Raw genomic sequence first — 19,056 nt, forward strand, 5'->3', positions numbered from 1 at the left:
CCAACCGTTAACCCAACACTGCCAAGCCCACACTAAACCATGTCCCTAAGCACCACGCCTACACGGCTTTTTAATACCTCCAGGGATGGTGACTCAACCACTTGCCTGGGCAGCCTGTTCCAGTGCTTGACAGCCCTTTAGGTGAAGAAATCTTCCCTGTGTCCAATCTAAAACCTCCCCTGGTGCAACTCAAGGCCATTTCTTCTTGTATCCCTTTAACAAGATAAAATAAAAATGGAGAGGAAATAAGGAAGAAAATTTAGGCAAAAAATGGAAAATAGTGCTGATTTAGTCTATAGGTTCTCCTGTAAACAACATAAAACTTGAGGAAAATTGATCAGTGCATTTTTTTATCCATTTCCCATGAAACAATGATCCTCTTCCTTCTGGTACCATAGAAAACTCTTTTGTCAGTCAAGCTCCCCCTGAAAGTTAATCCTGACATTAAGGACTTCAAAGGTCCTCCAGGTGCTGCCAGCTCTCTCAGCAGTGTGATGGCATCTCGAATTGTCTTGCACACTCCCTTGCACAGCGAGAAGCACTCTCCCCTCCCTGTGAACTCTTGTACCATGCCACCCTTTCCCCTCTCCAGAACTGCTCATACTTTGCATTTCTGAAACAGAGGACTTTAGCCAGTTTTCCATCATGCCTTTTCTCTTGAGTAACCTGAAGTGCATTAATACCATGATGGAGGCAGCACAGATTCCTGGGAAACCTTATCAGTAATTTCTTTTTCTTTTGCTCTCTCTCATTCCTAGTCTCTCACACCTGCCCACTCTCCCCTGATTTGCTCAATCCCTTCCTCTTCTACTTTTCAGGGAAGGCCAGAGAATTCAAGTGGGAAATTGCACTGAAGATAGGACTTCTTGAATCTTGGCAGATATGTCAATAACAACGCAGCTTTTCACAAAGCTTTTCATCCTCCCTGCCAAACTGGTTGCAAAAGTCCCAATTTTTTATTAGTCAGGGTTTTAAAAGACACACATAATACCTTGACCTTCAGTGCATTCACTTTCTGTGCCTAATCCTAAAAGGATTGCTAGCAGCTTGGGCAGGACTCTGCTGGCACAGAGGAATCCTCTCTCTCCAATTAAATGGACAGGATGTTGTTCACTGCTCTGAGACTTTAAGCATAGACAATATTCTTGGCTCTGTTTGGTTCAGTTTCTCCCTAGTAGGTTACTGCTTAACACTAAATATCCCCACCTCTGACAATCTGGTAGCTGCCAATGTCTTCCTGGATAACACAGTGGTAAACCAGAATGAAGTTTAAACACTTGGGTTTTCCCCCTCCTTTAGCCAGTGCTTTGTAATATCCCTAGTCTATTGATGTGGTGAGCCTAGTCAACAGCTGAAATTTAAGTGTGAAATAAACCTTTTTCAAGTGTACTTGGAGTAAAAAGCTGAGCTTCTGGATTTACTCTAAACATCTCGAAGACTAATCAGTGCTGGTATATCACCACTCTCTGTGGATGAACCCCAAAATAACAGGAGTTAAATACTGTGATGCCATGTAGGTTGCTGAATAGCGGTCGTATGGCCTTGGACCATTCTAATTTCCAGGGCTGTAAGAGGAAGCGTCTCAACAGAACCAAACTCACCCTGCTCAAATAATCCCCATAGAGCAATGTTTATCTGGGCCTGGTGAGGGGCTGTTTTAGGGGGGCAGAAAAACCTACCAACCAACCATCCAGCCAACCAACCAACCCCCCCAGGGCCAAAGAAGATCATTACATTTACTTACCAAGTGTGGTTTGGTCAGCAGGTGGGTGTAAAGGGCCAGAAAGTAGACCAAAGTTACGCTGTGTGTTGGCTATGGTGGCAGGAGTGTTTGTATTTTAAAAATAACGATGCTCGTTCAAAGCTGGTCCAGATCCATGTCCCCGTTGCTGTCACCCAGAAATTAGAAATGGCTGAGCTGATAATATACCTCTGATCGAAGACTGACAGAGAGCAGAGCTTTGCCTTACCCCACACCAGCATTACCGACACTTGTGTTACTGATTTCTTCTACCCTTTTGTGAAAACAGATAAAGCATACAATAATTGCAGTCTACAGGTCTGTAATTGGGAGGACTGAAAGGAGAAATTGGAGCAAATTAAATGAAAAGGTTCATTTTTTCTCAGACACAAAAAGAAATAATAAGTACGTGAGCGCCTGTTTTTCATAAAAAGTCATTTACATCTCTTTTCAGAAAGGATGTGTGTAAGCAAGACACACACGTATATAATAGAGACAAATTAAACTCTCCGGAGTCAATGGTGGCTCTGCACAGCACTGCAATACAAAGGAGAAATACCTGGAGACACGCTCGATTAGACCCTGTTTGTAGAAGCCATACCACTTGAAGTCTCATAGGTTTGAGCACCTAATTCTCTCAAAATCCTTCCAAAATCACAGCATAAATGAGGGAACAGAGTTCTCTTCGCAGCCTGTTTGGCTCAGTGATACTTTCTGCTCCAGATATGCAGCAGCCAAGCCCAGCAACACACCTCTCTCACCTGCCCCTCAGTGGGTGACACACGTTTGCTGTCACACGTGATGCTGCATCGGCCAGTGACATCAGCACAGTATCGGTTGCCAAGGCGATTACTTCAGCGCCTGTCTCTATCTTTATTAAAGGCCAGACCTTCCATTACCTTGGTGACTTTTCAGAGACAAAAGGTCTTTCCAGACTGCAATTCCTTGTATTTCAGCCCACGCCGGCCGAAGCCCAGTTGTTCCCACCAGGTTTGGCTCTGCAGAGGCTGGTTTGCTGCAACAGGTTGCATGAATGAGCTTGAGTCCTTCCCCCTACTCTGCCTTTATTTGGGGAGAATGCTCCAAACTGCAAATTCTCTTACAAACTCCTTTCATGGTGCCTGGCTGGCAGGAGAGCACCATCAGCACAGCTCACAGCTTGGCTCCAGGGCACAATGGGGGATAGAAGGAGCAGGGGGTGCTTGTTTCAGTTGAACACCCCCAGGGATGGTGACTCCCCCACCTCTCTGGGCAGCCTGTTCAAATGCCCAACCATGTTATGAGTAAAGAAATTTTTCCTAATATCCAACCTAACCCTCCCCTGACGCAGCTTGGGGCCGTTCCCTCTCGTCCTGTCACTGGTGACTTGGGAGCAGAGACCAGCCCCCCCCTCACTCCAGCCCCTCTCAGGCAGCTGCAGAGAGCGAGAAGGGCTCCCCTCAGCCTCCCCTTCTCCAGGCTAAACCCCCCAGCTCCCCCAGCCGCCCCCCAGCACACTTGTGCTCCAGACCCTGCCCCAGCCCCGCTGCCCTTCTCTGGACACGCTCCAGCCCCTCAAGGCCCTTCTTGTCCCGAGGGGCCCAAACCTGAGCCCAGCATTCGAGGTGGGGCCTCCCCAGGGCCGAGCACAGGGGCCCCATCCCTGCCCGGCTCCTGCTGGCCACACCAGTGCTGACACAAGCCCGGGGGCTGGTGGCCTCCTTGGCCACCCGGGCACTGCTGGCTCATGCCCAGCCGGCTGTCAGCCAGCACCCCCAGGGCCTTCTCCGCCGGGCACTTCCCAGCCCCTCTGCCCCAGGCCTGGGGCGCTGCCTGGGGTTGGTGTGACCCAAGGGCAGGACCCGGCCCTTGGCCTTGTTAAACCTCACACAACTGGCCTCGGCCCATGGATCCAGCCTGTCCAGGTCCCTTTGCAGAGCCTCCCTGCCCTCCAGCAGATCGACACTCCCACCCAACTTGGTGTCACCTGCAAACTCACTGAGGGTGCCCTTGATCCCCTCATCCAGATGGTTCATAAAGATATTAAACAAGACTGCCCCCAACACTGAGCCCTGGGGGACCCCGCTTGTGACCGGCCACCAGCCTGCTTTAGCTCCGTCACCACAACTCTCTGGGCTTGGCCATCCAGCCAGGTTTTACCCAGCAAAGAGTCCACCCGTCCAAGCCATGAGCTGCCTCCTTCCGTAGGAGGATGCTGTGGGAGACAGTGCCAAAGGCTTTGCTGGAGCCCAGACAGACACAGCCACAGCCTTTCCCTCACCCACCAGGTGGGTCACCTGGTCATAGCAGGAGATCAGGTTGGTCAGGCAGGACCTGCCTTTCATGAAGCTGTGCTGGCTGGGCCTCAGAGAACATTCAAATTAAAGAAATAGGATAATGCAATGCTACCTGAAAAACATCAGCCTAGTTCCAGGAGGCACAGGAGTCCCCATCAGAGTTTGCTTTGCTTTCGCTAGGCTGCACTCCATAATTTTGCCACGAGAGATTATCTGCAGTTTATTTTAACTGGGATATTGGAGCTATTTTTGGCTTTGCAGTTTTAAAGATTCTTGTCACTTGGCTCCAAGCAGGCTTTAAAACCAAGTACCTAGGGATCTTAAGCAAACAAATAACAAGGCCTTTTCTGCAAGTCATGCTGCCTGCATTACAGACCCATCACATTTAATGTGTCAGTCAGGTATTTAGGATCTGCTTTCCCCATCAACCACATATACTGCTGGCATAAAGGTCAAGTAAGTTGAAGCCAGGATTGTAAGCTATATATTATAGTTATGAAACAGACTCCGCACTCCCCTTGTTAAATGTTTATCAAACATTCTAGTTCCTCATAATATAGAATATGGATTTTTCTTCTTAAGGTCTGGGTCATTAATGCAGAAAGGCCAGGTTAATTGCATGGCAGAAAGATGCAACAGGATTTTTTTTGTTACTGGGAAAAACCCAAATGGTTCAAGTCGGAAGGAATCATTGAAGTTCCTGTGGTAAATGACTACCCAAAAAAGCAGACACAGATACAAACTCACATTTGACTGGAAGGATTCATCTCGTCTAGTGTATCTGCCTAAAGGGAGGTGTTTCACCTAAGCTGGACGCTCAGCTTTCCTCCATGGCTTCTTTTCTCTCGTATCTTAGATACACTTGCCTTCGGGCACGATAAGTTGCCTTTAGGATATGCCCATCTCTCTCCAGGGACTACTGAAGGAGCCTGGGGCTTAAAATAGCTGCTCAACTTTACATTAGCAAAAATTAATGGAGGTAAATTATGGCCCTGCTCCCAGGCCAGCAGTTGGTTGCTAGAAATACAAAGGGACCACCGGTCATGGAGCCCAAGCTCCGGCCCCACAGGACTCCACATCACACAGAGCTCAGTTTTCAGGTAAACCAGCCACCAACTCTCCCCTTCCCTAATTTCCAGTTCACTCATTTTGCAAATGAGCCCAAGTTCCCTTTTGATTCTTTGTCTTCAAAAGTCCTCTGCTTGTATTGACAATATGCCCAACCAAAAGGGAAGTTACTCACTTTCAGATGATGGCAAAGCTTGAATCCTTAAAAAAAAAAATAAACAGGGTACAATTATTTTTATGGCAAACTCTTTGCTCTGTGTTCAGACTTCCATGTTTAAAAACCTATTTTTGACTTTTTTTTTCACATTTGAGTAACTTTGAGTTCTGTAGCTGGGCCTCTGATACCTCAGCCAAAGCGCACTGAATATACTGGGAGGTTTGCAGTTGCATTCGCTGGCTCTCCATATGCAGCCATAGGAGTGACACAACAGGCAGTGAACATCTCACCGAAACCCTCATCATCAGTTTCCTTCTTCAGGTGTCTGGATGGAAACCACAGAAACTCAACACTTCCTCCTGGGTTCATGTTCCCCTTGCCCAGTATAATCATTTTTTTCTCCTTTTTTCCCCCCAGTCTGCCATAATGTGGTTAGTTATAGCTTAGTCATTGTCAAGCCTGCCAGTATCATAGTGGAGCCAAATGATCCTCAAACTGTGTGTTCCAGCAGGAAAACCTGCATTGGGCCAGATGCTGTTTGCTGAGATGCCAAAGCCATCTGAGATGATGTAGGAAATGGTGTGCGGCTGGGAACACCACTGCAGACCAGGGCAGAGGAGCGAGGAGGCTGGTGGAGTTCGTCATGGCTGGGGTTGAGGTCCTCCACAGAGTGAAAAGATGTCAAGCTGAGAATAAAACCAAGATAAATGAAAGAGTGCTAAAATGTCGGTGAAGACTTCAGTGTGGGAGGGCAGCTGGAACCAGAATATTTTAAAATTTTCTTTCATAACTTGGGCTTTTTATGCTCGGTCTCTTCAAAGTAGAAGACTTTTTTTGACTTCTAGCCGGGAAGACATTAATTCAACGCTATTTTCAAGATTTTCTTAAAAGCCAGGCTCTGTAACAGATCTCAGACTAAGTGAGCAGCGTGATTAAGTGTCCTTTCCCCTATCACTGGACATGGAAGGGCATTTGGAGGACAGAGGCCATGGCTGAACTCCATGTGAACACCTTCGGGGGGAGCATGAGAGTTTGATTATTCGAGAATAAGAAGGAAATTTTATGTTAATTAACTTGGAAGAGTTTCTAATGTGAACAAGTTAAGATTCACTAAGAAAAATTAGAGTTGATTAAATAAAATCCAATAAGAGGAAATTCAGTGCCAGGAATCTACTAAATTACCAGGACTCTCTTACCTCTCTACCATTCTTTATTAACCACCTGAAAAGAAAATGAAGTAAACAACCTTCATTCATTCAGTGGGATGAGGGCATTCCTGGGTTTGCCAGAGGACACTTTTCCTGTGCAGACTAGTTACATAATGGCTCGCTAATTTTTTACCAGCTTTGATCCTTTCCAAAGGCATATTTCAGTAAATACAGCAGGTTTTAACCTGCTGGCTCCTTTCGCACGTTGTTAGTGGAGGTCCTATGGAACAGTGGGGAGGAAGGGGCAGAAGCAGCCAGGAGCACTGCTTGTTTTCTGTGGCTGATGGTGCCGAGCACAGCAGGCAGGATTAGACCAAAGGAAAACCCATGGGTGGTTTCTCAAACAGGCACTCATCTTGCCACAGAGATTTTAGGTCACCCTTGAATCCTCTCTGCCAGTTGAAAGTCATGAGTAATTTAGAGCAGGTTGGATGGGGCTGTAATAAAGATGCAGTACGGAGACATCAACGTATCATCCTTCTCCACCGGTCACAGGCAGGGGAAGCAGCAGTGTACAAGCCAGTCCAATGTCTCTCAAGAGCCTCATTTCTGCTGTAGCCTGGACTGGTGTGGGACCCCACCAGCCCAAAGCCCCGTCACTCTTTAAAACTCACCAAACCCGTAGCTGCGATGATTCCAGCTTGCTTTACAGTGTTAGCAGAGGAGCCGGGGGCGCACCAGAGTTTCCTCAGTGCTGCTGCTCTCCTTTCATGCAAATTGTAGTCCAATTTCTCTCTCACTTTGGCCTGAGCCTAGCTTGGCATGTCAGCCCTTCTGCAGTGGAACACGGAGAGGCAGCCTTCAGCATTAGGATTTTCCTCAAATAGCCATATGCCACACTGGCATGACTGCAAGGTGGGTTAAAGTCAAGTCTCCCCTGATTCAGCTCAGAGTGTGTGTGGGATCCATCCTGTAACTTGCACTTAGATCCACCTGCAATTTTGCTCTCAGGTAGGAAAAGAAAACGTTAAGATGATGGATGTCTTGATGTTTTTCCATGGTGGCACTTCTCAAAGGCGGTGATTTGCAAGACGCTGCCTTCCCACGAGGTAGGACATCTGTTCCGGGAGCTAAACCGGTGAGGAGACACAGCTGGCCTCATCTCCACAGCCATCCGATGATGTGGTTAAAGTGCCATAGTGACAATATTTACAAACCACATCTGTTTAAAAAGGATAACATGGCTAGGCTCCATCACCCGGGAAATTCAGAACACAGCTGTATTTTAGAAGTATTTCTCAAAGAATTACGGGTGAGGTATTTACTATGATTTACAAAGAGAAGCTTCATTTAAAAATGAAAATACAATTCCATTATTCTCCAGCTGTGCTCAGGATTTTTCCCCTCAGCCTTCCAGCACCAGAAGCTTTACGTGCAAGAAGAGTTACCCGACTCCACCCCCCTTGGCAAGTTAACTTTGCTCTAGTCCTACTTAGCCTAATGCTTTTGCTGCTCTTTTTATAGCCTCGATTTATTCACACATTCTCAAACATCCTTTTCTTAAGGCCTCCAGACCAGAGAGCTCTGTGCTCCGATTGTTCATGTCGCTTGTGTTGTTGCAGATAAGTGCGCTAGCAAATTGCCAATAAATTCCGAATTACAGATTGTTTCTGTTCTCTTTTTCTGAATTTCTGCGCTACAGAGAGCAGCTGGATATGAATTTTTGTTTCTGAGTTTTTCCTAGCATGAAACACAAGTCAGAATCCATCCACGCTAGAGAATAAAATTGTTTGTTTTGCCTCGGGTGGAAATCAAAAGCAGTATTTGTTCAATCTCAGAGATATTTATAGGGACTAACTTCAAAGCTCCGGATACGCAGAGCAATTAGACAGAAAACTATATGTGTGTTATATGATCACTGCTCTGCTATAATATTAAATTAAAAAAAAAAAAATCTCATTTATGTTTGCTAAACAAAAGCAAAAACAAAAAGACTTCCAATAAGCATCTCTTTCATCTTCACTATAGGAAACTTCCAGGTAGCAAAGCACAATGAATTTCACCGCAGTGCCTCATTAGTACCGAGCTTACAAATACAAAAGGGTTTTAGGAAAAGGAATAGATAAAACACATCGCCATGTCACTTTTAAAGTGGCTGCGTGCCTCCTGGTTTCAGAATGAGTGCTGGGAGTCTGCTGGCAGTCTAGCCTGATAAAGGGATTGGATTTTGCCAGAGGTTTTAATAATCCAAATTCAATAATTTCAACAACGCAAGACAAGCTTCTGATCATCTCTTTACTTAATCATCTTGTTTGTTCCGTCTTGCGTAAGACCATATTAGATTCATTTTAATTCAAAAACCAACATGAACGGATGTACGACATATAATGATAAATTACTCCTAGACCACGGAATTGATTTCTGATAGATTATCCTGCGCATCGCCTGAGCATTCTCCTGGCCTTGGCATAAGCTGGGTGGGTGGGAAGGCGATGGCGTACACGCAACACACACCCGGGCGCATTGCGTGAGCGGCAATAACAGAAACCAGCTGTGGGCTTTTCAGGGACAGCGTGGTTTTGCTACGGCAATACCAAAAAGCAAAAGGAATCCTCCCCCTGCCCCTCTTTTTTAAAGAAATTGCTAAAATAAATTGACTCGGAGGCCTTTGTGATCACTGTGTAATTTCTCTGAGCTTCTCTATCCTCAACCACACCGTGTTACGCTGTGGCGGAGGAGTTCAGGGAGGGCAGTCGTGCTGGTTGAAAAATGGGGTTTATCTTTCAAGGACTTTTTTTTTTCCCCCCACTTTGTGATTTCTTAACTTTTTTTACAGGGGCAAAAGAGATTTTCTTGTGAAAATGGACCCTGGGAAGTCGTTGCTTTCCAAAGCCTTTTGTTTTCTCAAATTGACTTAGCCGCCTTTTTTTAAAAAGAGAGGATTTCTTTTTTGATTGTTTGGTATTTTAAATTCTTTCTTCCCCTTATAAAAAAGAATACCATTTTTTACCTAAATGGAAGTGGCTGGTAACCTTCATTTACATCAGATTGTCATTCTTCTGTCAAGACATACTGGAAGCAAGAAAAATAAGAACTGAAATAATCGTACAACTCTACACATTAACTTTTTAGTGCTGAGGTTTTGGTTGGTTCAGAATTTCAGGGGGAGACCCACTGAGAGATAAGAAAAAGCCCCAGTCCCTTGAGATTTCAAGGGAGAGCAGGCGATGTAGGTAAGTTGTCAGAGCTTTCAGTTGCCAAATCCTGGGGAAACAAAAAGGGAAATCAGGCGGCTGAAACCGTGGTTCCTTTTGCCACTTCTCAGCCGCGGTGTGGAGAGTTGTAATGCACCATTTGGGAACTCCAGAATCCCGTAAGGAAAAGAAAAAATGACGTTACAGTTGTACGTATGGATAAAGTGAAAGCGATATTTTGTCCTTCTCTGGTGATTTATGTGCATGTAAATCACGATTCTGCTTTTCGCGCTCTGTTGCCAGAAATCACAATTTTGTCACTGCCCCATCTAGAAGCAAATATTGAAGACAAATGGGCTTTAATGTTTTTTTTCCTTATATTTCCTTGAAACATATGGCACATGAATCATCATCAGGTACCTATTGTTGTTGGAAGTATTTACAATTTGTGTACACAGTATGCAGTCGCCACTACGAATATTTCTCTGAAAACATGAAATCAAAATAGTGCATGAAAACCATTTAATTAAAACTGCAAGGCGTGCTGTTATTCAGCGGCGGAATTATGAAAACAATGGATTTTCCCATTTGTTTGTTTCTTTCACTGTTCAGTATTTTGAGTGTCCCAGATTGATTGAAAACTTTTTAAATAATTGAAATAAAATCCCTTTTAAAAATAATTCCAAATTATATATTTTTCTGGTTTATCTGAATTCAGACTAATGTCTCCTTCTGACTGAGAGCAAATTTTCATGTTTTTATCACACAAACAAAAAGACAATTTCAAAACAAAAACACTAGGAAAGCGGAAAAATCGAAACATTTAATTTAGTTCGTCAAAACAAAATCCCTCTTTCATGGTGCAGACCTATTTTCAGACTTCATCTGGCGTGAGAAATTTGAGAAAATGTTACAAATTGGCAAGATAACATTGCTATCTACATGTATCGCTGAAAACAATTTTATTTAAACATTATTCCAGCGTTCATTACAATTTCCCAGTGAAATTATATTTCAGGAACAGCTTTGCTGACAAGCGTGTCCCTTTCTCAGCAGTACTAGGTGCAAAACCGGTGAGCTTGCCGGGATGGTATTTGCCCTGCGAGTGCTCGATGTGAGCTGCTTGCCCCCTCCTTGCCTGCAGGCGACCTCTGAACCTCTCGTTCCCGTGGCGCGGCGGCTCACCGAGGCTTGTGGCCGCGCAGCTCACGCGCAAAGGGATGTCGCACAGGCTTTGCATTTGTGTAAAGTAACTCCTGGGGGACGGGCCCGTCCCTCTCCACTGCCAGAGAGCGCAGAGGGGACAGCCAAGGTGGGCATCTTGGGGAAGTGTTACCTTTGAGACTGCGAAATTTGGTGACGTGAATCGCACGGTGAGTGATTCCAAACGCGAAGCCACGTAATCCTATGGGTGGAAATCTAAGCGCTTGTTTCCATTGATACGCTTATAAATTGACTTGATTTTCTTTGGTGTATAATTAGATGGGGTTTGTCCCTGTGACACCAACCAGACTAAAGCGCATGTGTCCTCCGTGCTGTTAAACTCAGATTGAAGATTTGGCCAGGGCTATATCCTAATATATGCAGGGGAGTTTTGCACCTGAATCCATAGGACAAGGAACATGATATTAATTTTCCATTGGATTTAGCCCTCTGGATTTTCAGTTCCTACTCCTTAAATCCAAATCCCCATTAAAAAAAAAAAAAAAAAGAGTAAGCGGTTTGGTTATGTTTTTGTTTTGGTTTATACATATATATATATAAATTTTTTATCTAAGATGTGGTTGAAACCTTATGTGCTCATAAGCAGAAACAACAGAAGAAAAGTGGTACCAACAGCTTATGATGTCTGATAACTCTCAACTTTGGCCTAAAGAAAGCAGAGTTGGGGGGCTATTATCAGCTCTCCACCAGCTCTCAGGCTCTGCAAAGGAGAATCTTTTCGTAAAGAAACTCTTCCTTAAAGTTTTTGCTTTAATGTTGAAACAGCAGTCCTAGAAACCCTTTGCTTTCATGCTCTTGGGCAGGTTTTTCATGAGATTCAGCTCTCCCCATGCTGGCTAAAGACACACATTTCATGATAAACAAAGAAGTCGCAGGGAACACTGCCTGCATTCTTTTTTCTTAAAACTTTTCCTTATTGAGAAAGCAAATAGAAAGCATAAAGGCTATTTCCCTTGAGCAGACTGCAATCATTGTTACAAGCTGCGGCTTTGTGCGAGCCCTGGTAAACAGGCAGGGGTAGCTATCGCTTGCAGGACTGTGGTTTTAATCATGCACCGTGCAACAGATGTAGATATGTTTGGAAAGAGAATTTTCACAGAAAGGCAGCAACCTGCTTTGTGCCTCCGGGGTGTCTAACTATAAACATAGTAGCATAGGCTTCACTTAATTTTCTCCGTGCGTGCATGTGCTTAAAGCGTGCTTATTATAGAAACTGATTACAGAAACAAAGGTCAACATGACCCTCTGGCTTGGAAGAGCGAAGTCACCAGAAAAAGCAAAACACATTCCCGTGGTCCGGGCAGGAGAAACGGCATGTGGCAAGGGTGAATTGGTATATATTTCTCAAGGGAATTTGGGGTTGCTTTCTGCTTTTTACGTTGTCCTGAAGCCAGAACAGCGTGTCTCTGCTGCCCTCCGCTCTGGCCTCAACAGCACTGAGACTGCTGTGGTCGCTACCTGTCCCGGGGAGGCTCTCGGGAGGTCACCCATGGCACTTCTGTCTGTTTGCTCATAGCCTTTTTACTTTGCTCCTTCGGGAGAGGCAAGCGGAGCGATGCGAGGAGTGCGCAGCCCAGCTGCGGTCCTGCTCTGCTCCTCCGCTGCCACGGGCTGCGTCTGCAGCAAGGCTGGGCAAGGCTTCAGGGAAGCAGAAGGGCTGCTCTAAGCCTTACACCCTCTGCTATCAGGCAAAGAGAAGGGCCTGTGGAGGTGATGCACCTAGAGAACAAGTAATTCTCCTCAACTCCACCTTTACCAGCTCAGTCCTGCTTTATTCCACCTATACAATCTGGGTTTTTTAACTTCTTTATTAATTTGAACACATCTTGGACCTTTTCCTTTTTCCTTTCCTCCAGCACTGCAGAAACACTGGAGGCCACAGGGACCAAGTCCAAAGCCTGTTAATACCAAGTCAAAAACTGCCAAAGGGCTTTAGATCAGAAACCCTGTTTCCAAGGATTATCTCATTTGGTAGCCAGGCTATCTAGATGAAATCACCCTAGATACAAGCCTAGCTGCTCTAACATTTGACCAACTGTGGACTCCTTCACATGCTAAAGAGTAGGTCAGAATTTGCATCAAAATCCCTTTTTAAGGTCAGCAAATACACAGAACAATTTAAATGACTTAAATTCATAGAACAGGGCCACGATCCATGAAAGATTTATGAGCATCATATCTCTTTGCATAGGGGCCAACCCTCCCACATTATCCCAAAATCAAAGTCAGAGTGTAACCTTTTAGAGTGTTTAATTTGGGCCACAATGATATAACGGTCAGTGTCATGTTGATGATCAGTGTAAGGTTTATGGCAGTTGTTTTAATTAAAAACTGATTAATGAAAGACAGTGGAAAATTCCTTCAATTGTTGGGTTTCACCAGATAAGGCCACGTATCATATAATTTTCTTTGCTGTTCTCTATTTCTCTTCTTCCCATTTTCTTCCTCTTCTATTACCTCTATAAAGTGTTATTAGAATTGGCTTCTCTTTGCAGTTGTGCTCTGCCAGAATTGTGGAGACAAAAATGACCTTACACTTCCTCTGAAAAGAAAAGGAACATGAGATTAATTCTGCTTTCCTGTGCTCAGTTTATGGAAATGGCATCAGAGCCTCACTGCATCAGAGATTACAAAAAACTGCTTGTAATACTGAAAAGTGTTGTAAAATACCTTGCATGGCATAATGAAAGCCTCAAAATCTCTTATTTTTCAGATGTTGGATTTCATTTTGCTGTGAGAAATATTCTATTTCCTCTTCTCTGATAACTTAATAAGTGTTGGGCCAGACTTTGAAACCAAAGGTTTATCCCAGCGTGAGACCAGCAGAAGAGTAAGATGCACACCTGAATACCTATTCACTACAGCAGTGCAAATCTGCTCTGCTCTGGATTCACACCAGATTTACTCTGGTGTAGGAATCAAGCTACAGCTGTGTTTTAGAGAACATACAGATGCATGTCTAGCTGCTGTGGACTGATGCAGCTTCATGATGTAGACCGAGTGAAGGTGATTTAGTTGCATGGTCCTCTAAAGCGTGTCTTGAATATGCCAACTGATGAATGTCTTAATTCTTTACTTCTTTTTGTATTCCTGTCAAAAGCCAGAGCAACTGTCTCATTGTTCCCAACAATTTGTTCCCATTACATGCCTTAGAAATTATATAGATGGAAATGTGGTGCTCACTTCAATTTGTATAGGCACAGACACTGGTAGTGTGAGGGACATGGTAATACATAAGGATAGAGTACCTCTTGTAGAGGTACTTCAGCTATGTACCAGTAAACCCCAGAAAAGAATAGCTGGTCTGGAATAGCAAGCCTTTATTGCACAGAGGGTGATGAACGCCACAACCACCTGGTGTGGAAAGTTGCATATCACTCATATGGTTTACAGACTAGGTCAAGATGATATAGCCGTTGTAGTTCAGCTGCACTCAGCAGCGTATATGATAAAATATACCAGTATAAAATGTAATGGTGTAACACACAGTATATTCCATCACCTGTGGATTCCCGGATCAAACAGGCAGGCACCATGAAGACCAAAGGTGCCTGGAAAAGCCTTCAGCACATGCAGGACTGAGCTGCCATATTTCTTATTCCACATTAGAGACTCCTGGCAGACCTTCTGTAGGAAGAGTCTTGAACATCTAGATGTATCCTCATTTGCTTTGACATCCACACCAGAATTATTTTGATGTAGGTGGGAGACGCTAAGTCCTGTTTCATTGTCAGGATGGGATCTATAGGGGTACAAAAAACTTCTGCTTCTGCCTTCCTATTATAGCAGGAGATTAGAGGTAGGAAAGGTGGTCTGTTCCCTTCCCTTTTTCTTGAGCAGTCTGGGTGCTCCCAGGTCAATCCAGAGGAGCTGCTTCGTGTCAGACTTCTGCAGTTACCCGCAAAGGGTGTGCAGAGTAAGACAGAAGGGAAAAAACCCCAACCCCCAAAAGGTAGACGTCATACCTCTTCGATCTGCATGTGTGAAGGTAAGTCTTCAAAAAGGTTATCTGGTCTCTGTGTTACAGGTGGAGAGCGAGCTGGTCCCTCCTAAGGTGCAGGCCATGCCCTGGAGGTGCCTCTCTGCCCACTGGCCACTGAGAAGCATAGATGGCTACTTGGACGATACAGTTATTTTAACAGAGCCAGCCAGTTGTCTCGACCCACATTGCACATCCCTTCTCACTGGTGGGTGAAAATCCATATGCAGCTGTCATTCCTGCTTATAGTATTTGTGGAAATTCATCGGCTGCCCTGTGACGATGATTTTCCACCTGCCTTGTTGATCTCATGCAGAATAAACCAAGTATAATCAGGGACTAGAATTCAATAAAAAAATAGACTGGCACTCTGCAAGATGCACTGACTCGGCATTCTGCAGATATGACCTTGGGAAAGGTAACGCAAGACTGCTTTAGATTGGAAGGTCAGCCTGAAGATTAAACAAAACCAACTTGTGCATGAAGGACTAGGCACTGTGTCCTGGTTTTGGCTGGGGTAGAGTTAATTTTCTCCACAGTAGCCGGTGTGGGGCTGTGCTTTGGGTTTGTGCTGAAGCCAGTGTTGATAATGTGGAGATGTTTTAGTTGTTGCTCAGCAGTGCTTACACTAGTCATGGACTTTTTCTGCTTCCCGGGCTCCGCGGGTGCACAAGGGGCTGGGAGGGGACACGGCCGGGACAGTGACCCCAGCTGACCCCAGGGATGTCCCACACCACACGGCGTCATGCTCAGCGTATAGAGCTGGGGGAAGGAGGAGGAAAGGGGTGAGGTTGGGAGCGATGGCGTTGGCCTCCCCCAGTCACCGTTAGGTGTGATGGAGCCCTGCTGTCCTGGGGATGGCTGAGCACCCCCTGCCCAGGGGAAGGAGTGAAGGAATGCCTTGTTTTGCTTTGCTTGTGCGCAGCTTTTGCTTTCCCTGTTAAACTGTCTTTATCCCAACCCACCAATTTTCTCGCTTTTACCCTTCCGATTCTCTCCCCCGTCCCACCGGGGAGCGAGCGAGCGGCTGCGTTGGGGCTGAGTTGCTCACTGGGGCTAAACCATAACACAATGTAAAAAGATACTCTCCCTATAAAGATGCAGCTGCAGATTTTGAAATTAGATACATACAAAAATGCTGTTGACAATGTGACAGAGAATTCTGAAAAACATGGTTTCACCTCTGTAATCTTGAATGATACTGAGTTAAAAATGTCGCAGAGCTGATGCCTCTGCCGTCATCCACCTGGCGTGGTCAAGCACCCACAGTTCTGAAATGTTAATAATTGAACGATCACCTGTCTCAGCTACAGAAACTGATCTTATGCCTAGATTTAGTGGCATAAATAGCACAGTGCACTAAACTATCCTCAAAACATGATGAGTGCTTTCACTGAGGGATTTGGATACACAAAACACTCACAGAGCTGCCTTATTTTCCTGTCAGGATGGTATGCACAGCCTCATCTGCAGTAACTGTTCTGCTGCGAGCTCCTGAAGGAGGGCTAGCTTGCCCCATATATCTTGCGTTTGCTGCAGGGTAACGGGATGCGTGTAGAAAATTCTCACAGCCCAGCTCAGCTGATGCATGTTGAGTTTTTACCCACAGGTCACTTCGCAAACGTGAAGAGGCATGGCTTGTCTAGGGGAGAAGAAAAGATGAAACAGTAGCCACAAGAATTTGTGCTAGTCCATCGAGCAGTCTGAAGGCTGTGTAATTACTGTGCAAACTCCCGATAGTTATCAGTCATTCGCTGAGGTTTGCTGAACGGTGGAGGCTGATCACTCCTGAGGCTTTTGCTGGCCTCAGTGGCACAGCAGGACGCAGTCCACCTTCCTCGAGGTAAAAGGAAGAGATTTGGTATCCCATGAGCTGTGTTGAAGACCATATAGATGGCTAATTAACAGCGCTCAGCCAGTGGAAGGCAGCGAGTGAAGGAGCCATAACCCAAGACAACTCAGGCTTCCTCCCCTCCCATCCATGGCCCCTGTTGTCTGCTTCTGAACGCTACTTCTCATGGCAGGTTTGCAGCCCTGCGGCCACATCAGCTTTTGCCCTTTAATTGCACTTCACCATATAGTAACTCCCTGCTGGCACGCTGTTTTAATTCAGGCATTTCGGAGCCACCATGGCACAAAGCTGAAGCTGCACAAGCGTGGGGAAGGGAGGAAGAGATGCCATAGTGACCCACACAGCCCACAGCAGAGATACAGAAGACCTGTTGATTCTTGCTGTAAAAGGATCAACCGTTTGTAATTTAAAATTATAGATGGAGCTATTCTCAGTGCCAAAGGCACTTCTGATGAGATTTGGAATGGATTTATTTACAAATGGGATGACGTTTTCAATTACAAATGATGACTTCTCTTGATACATTTTGAATTGGACATGCATGTGTCCAATGCTTTTAAGATATTTTGGCAGCTCTTAGCCATTGGCCAGTCAATTCAGTGCTGACCCAGCTCTTTCTGAGGGTGGCGTCAGCAGTTCCTAGTCCTGCAGAGGTCCTGGAGTGCTCATTGCTCTGTGCCTGCAAGCCTTGCCTCCACGGGGGCAGGGAAATCACGGGGGCACACAATGAGTTCAAACCTGCTGGAGAAGACCCTGTGGCGGTGTCTGGATCCCATCTGACTCACTGTCCTGTAGGACCCGGTCAGTGTTTTGGCCACTTATTGAAAACAACAGAAATTCAGATGCTACCAATGAATCGATCTACAGAATCTGAATGCAGGACCACAGTTTCAGATATTGTTTTAGGCAAGAAACAACAATTACCATAACCTTGTCTGGCATCTTGCATGACTTGGGCAAGTTCTCCTCATGATTCTTCTAACTTATTAAACCCAAGCTAGAACAGATCATTTAGGACAAACATTCTAATTTTAGAGTTAGGTAGTTGCACTTCTTTCACCACATTTATCTTGCAAATTAGACAACCAACATTAAAGAGAGCTTCCTGAGGAGTGGAATAAGATGGGTGCCTTTCTTAGTAAGATGAGTAGATGTCGTCTCCATCAGTTAACTGTAATCGGAGACTGAACAACTAATGTAGACTTGAGCTTAGTCTTTCAGAGGATGGAAGTTACATTCATAGACAGAGATTTCTTTTACATGGCCCTGACTATCTCTGTTAATGTTAGTACACTCCTGTTAGGATATTTTCTTGCTTCAAACATTTTCAGCTCCCAGACGGGACAATTTCAGTCTGGCAAACCATTTAATTTTGCCCATCACAAAGCTATAGCTTTTTGCACAGCCACAGCCCTGCACTGATCTTTGCTTCAGGGGAGTCCCGGGCCCCGCGGCAAAGCCGAAGAGAACATTTTTGAAAATCCATTCATCCCCTCTACTTAAAGCTGGTAATTTTTCTGAAAACTTATTGTTCAGATTTATATTCCATGCTTCTGCATTAACTAATGAAATGGATTTTCTCTGGATTAAAAAAGAGTCCATACTAGTCAAGTAAAAGCGTTGTACTTAAGGGAGGTCCTTGCTTACTGGCGCTAGTCAGGACTTAAACCAATGATCAAGGGGTAAAAAGACATTTTTCCTCTTAATGAAAGAGTTGCAGTTTATTGAAAAATAGCCTGACTTTTAACAAAAATTGTAGTCTAAAGAAATTTAACTCCACAATATGTTAAATTATGGAAGTGAGAAATGTGCGGTTTGGAAACCATTACTAGAACAATAATGAAGGTGAATATATTCCAAGTCAATAGGAAAACCACAAAACTCATTTTCTGCCCATAAATTATATACATATATATAAACATATACAGGGGGTTGTATGTGTGCTTATTTATGCCTCCTAAATGATGGAAACTAAACCACACAGATGGGATTTCTGAGAAAACTAGCAATTTTTCACTTAATACATCAATCCTGACTTTTTTTCTGAGTGGCTGTGAATCTTCTCTAGCTCTCTATTTCACACTTTTTACTAGTAAACAGAGTTTTTCATGGCAGCAAACATTGCATTTTCACCATTTTCTTGTAAGAATGCTTCCCTTTTCACTCCCAGAGAGTGTAACTCTCTGTTTTGATGCTCCCCTTTGCATTTTTGTCAAAAATTGAAAGCCGCTTTCATTGATGGGTTGAGATTTTTCTCGCAGGCTTTCACTGCAAGCTTGATAAAAAGGGTTTGCAGCTTGCTAAGGAAAACAAACTACCAGTTCCTTTTAGCAGAAATGAAAGTGTCTGAGCAATGTGAAGCTGCTGCTTCCACTCTTTAGTTTTGCTTGAAAAGAAAATGTAAAAACTCTTTGTAC

The 19,056-nt window shown here is 44.7% G+C and overlaps 1 long non-coding RNA gene across 2 annotated transcripts in view; it reads left to right on the forward strand.

Annotated features, from left to right (window-relative positions):
- LOC135314958 (uncharacterized) overlaps nt 1–15,226 on the forward strand; it is a 33,005-nt gene extending 17,779 nt beyond the window's left edge. The window contains exons 2-4 of one of the 2 annotated variants that reach the window (XR_010374371.1): nt 12,032–12,141; nt 13,522–13,814; nt 14,836–15,226. This is a non-coding gene — a long non-coding RNA (uncharacterized LOC135314958). The remainder of the gene's footprint in view (nt 1–12,031; nt 12,142–13,521; nt 13,815–14,835) is intronic. The other variant, XR_010374370.1, reaches the window with a different exon arrangement.
- The last annotated feature ends 3,830 nt before the right edge of the window (nt 15,227–19,056 follow it).

Source organism: Phalacrocorax carbo, chromosome 9 (assembly GCF_963921805.1).
Source record: "Phalacrocorax carbo chromosome 9, bPhaCar2.1, whole genome shotgun sequence".
Taxonomy (NCBI): domain Eukaryota; kingdom Metazoa; phylum Chordata; class Aves; order Suliformes; family Phalacrocoracidae; genus Phalacrocorax; species Phalacrocorax carbo.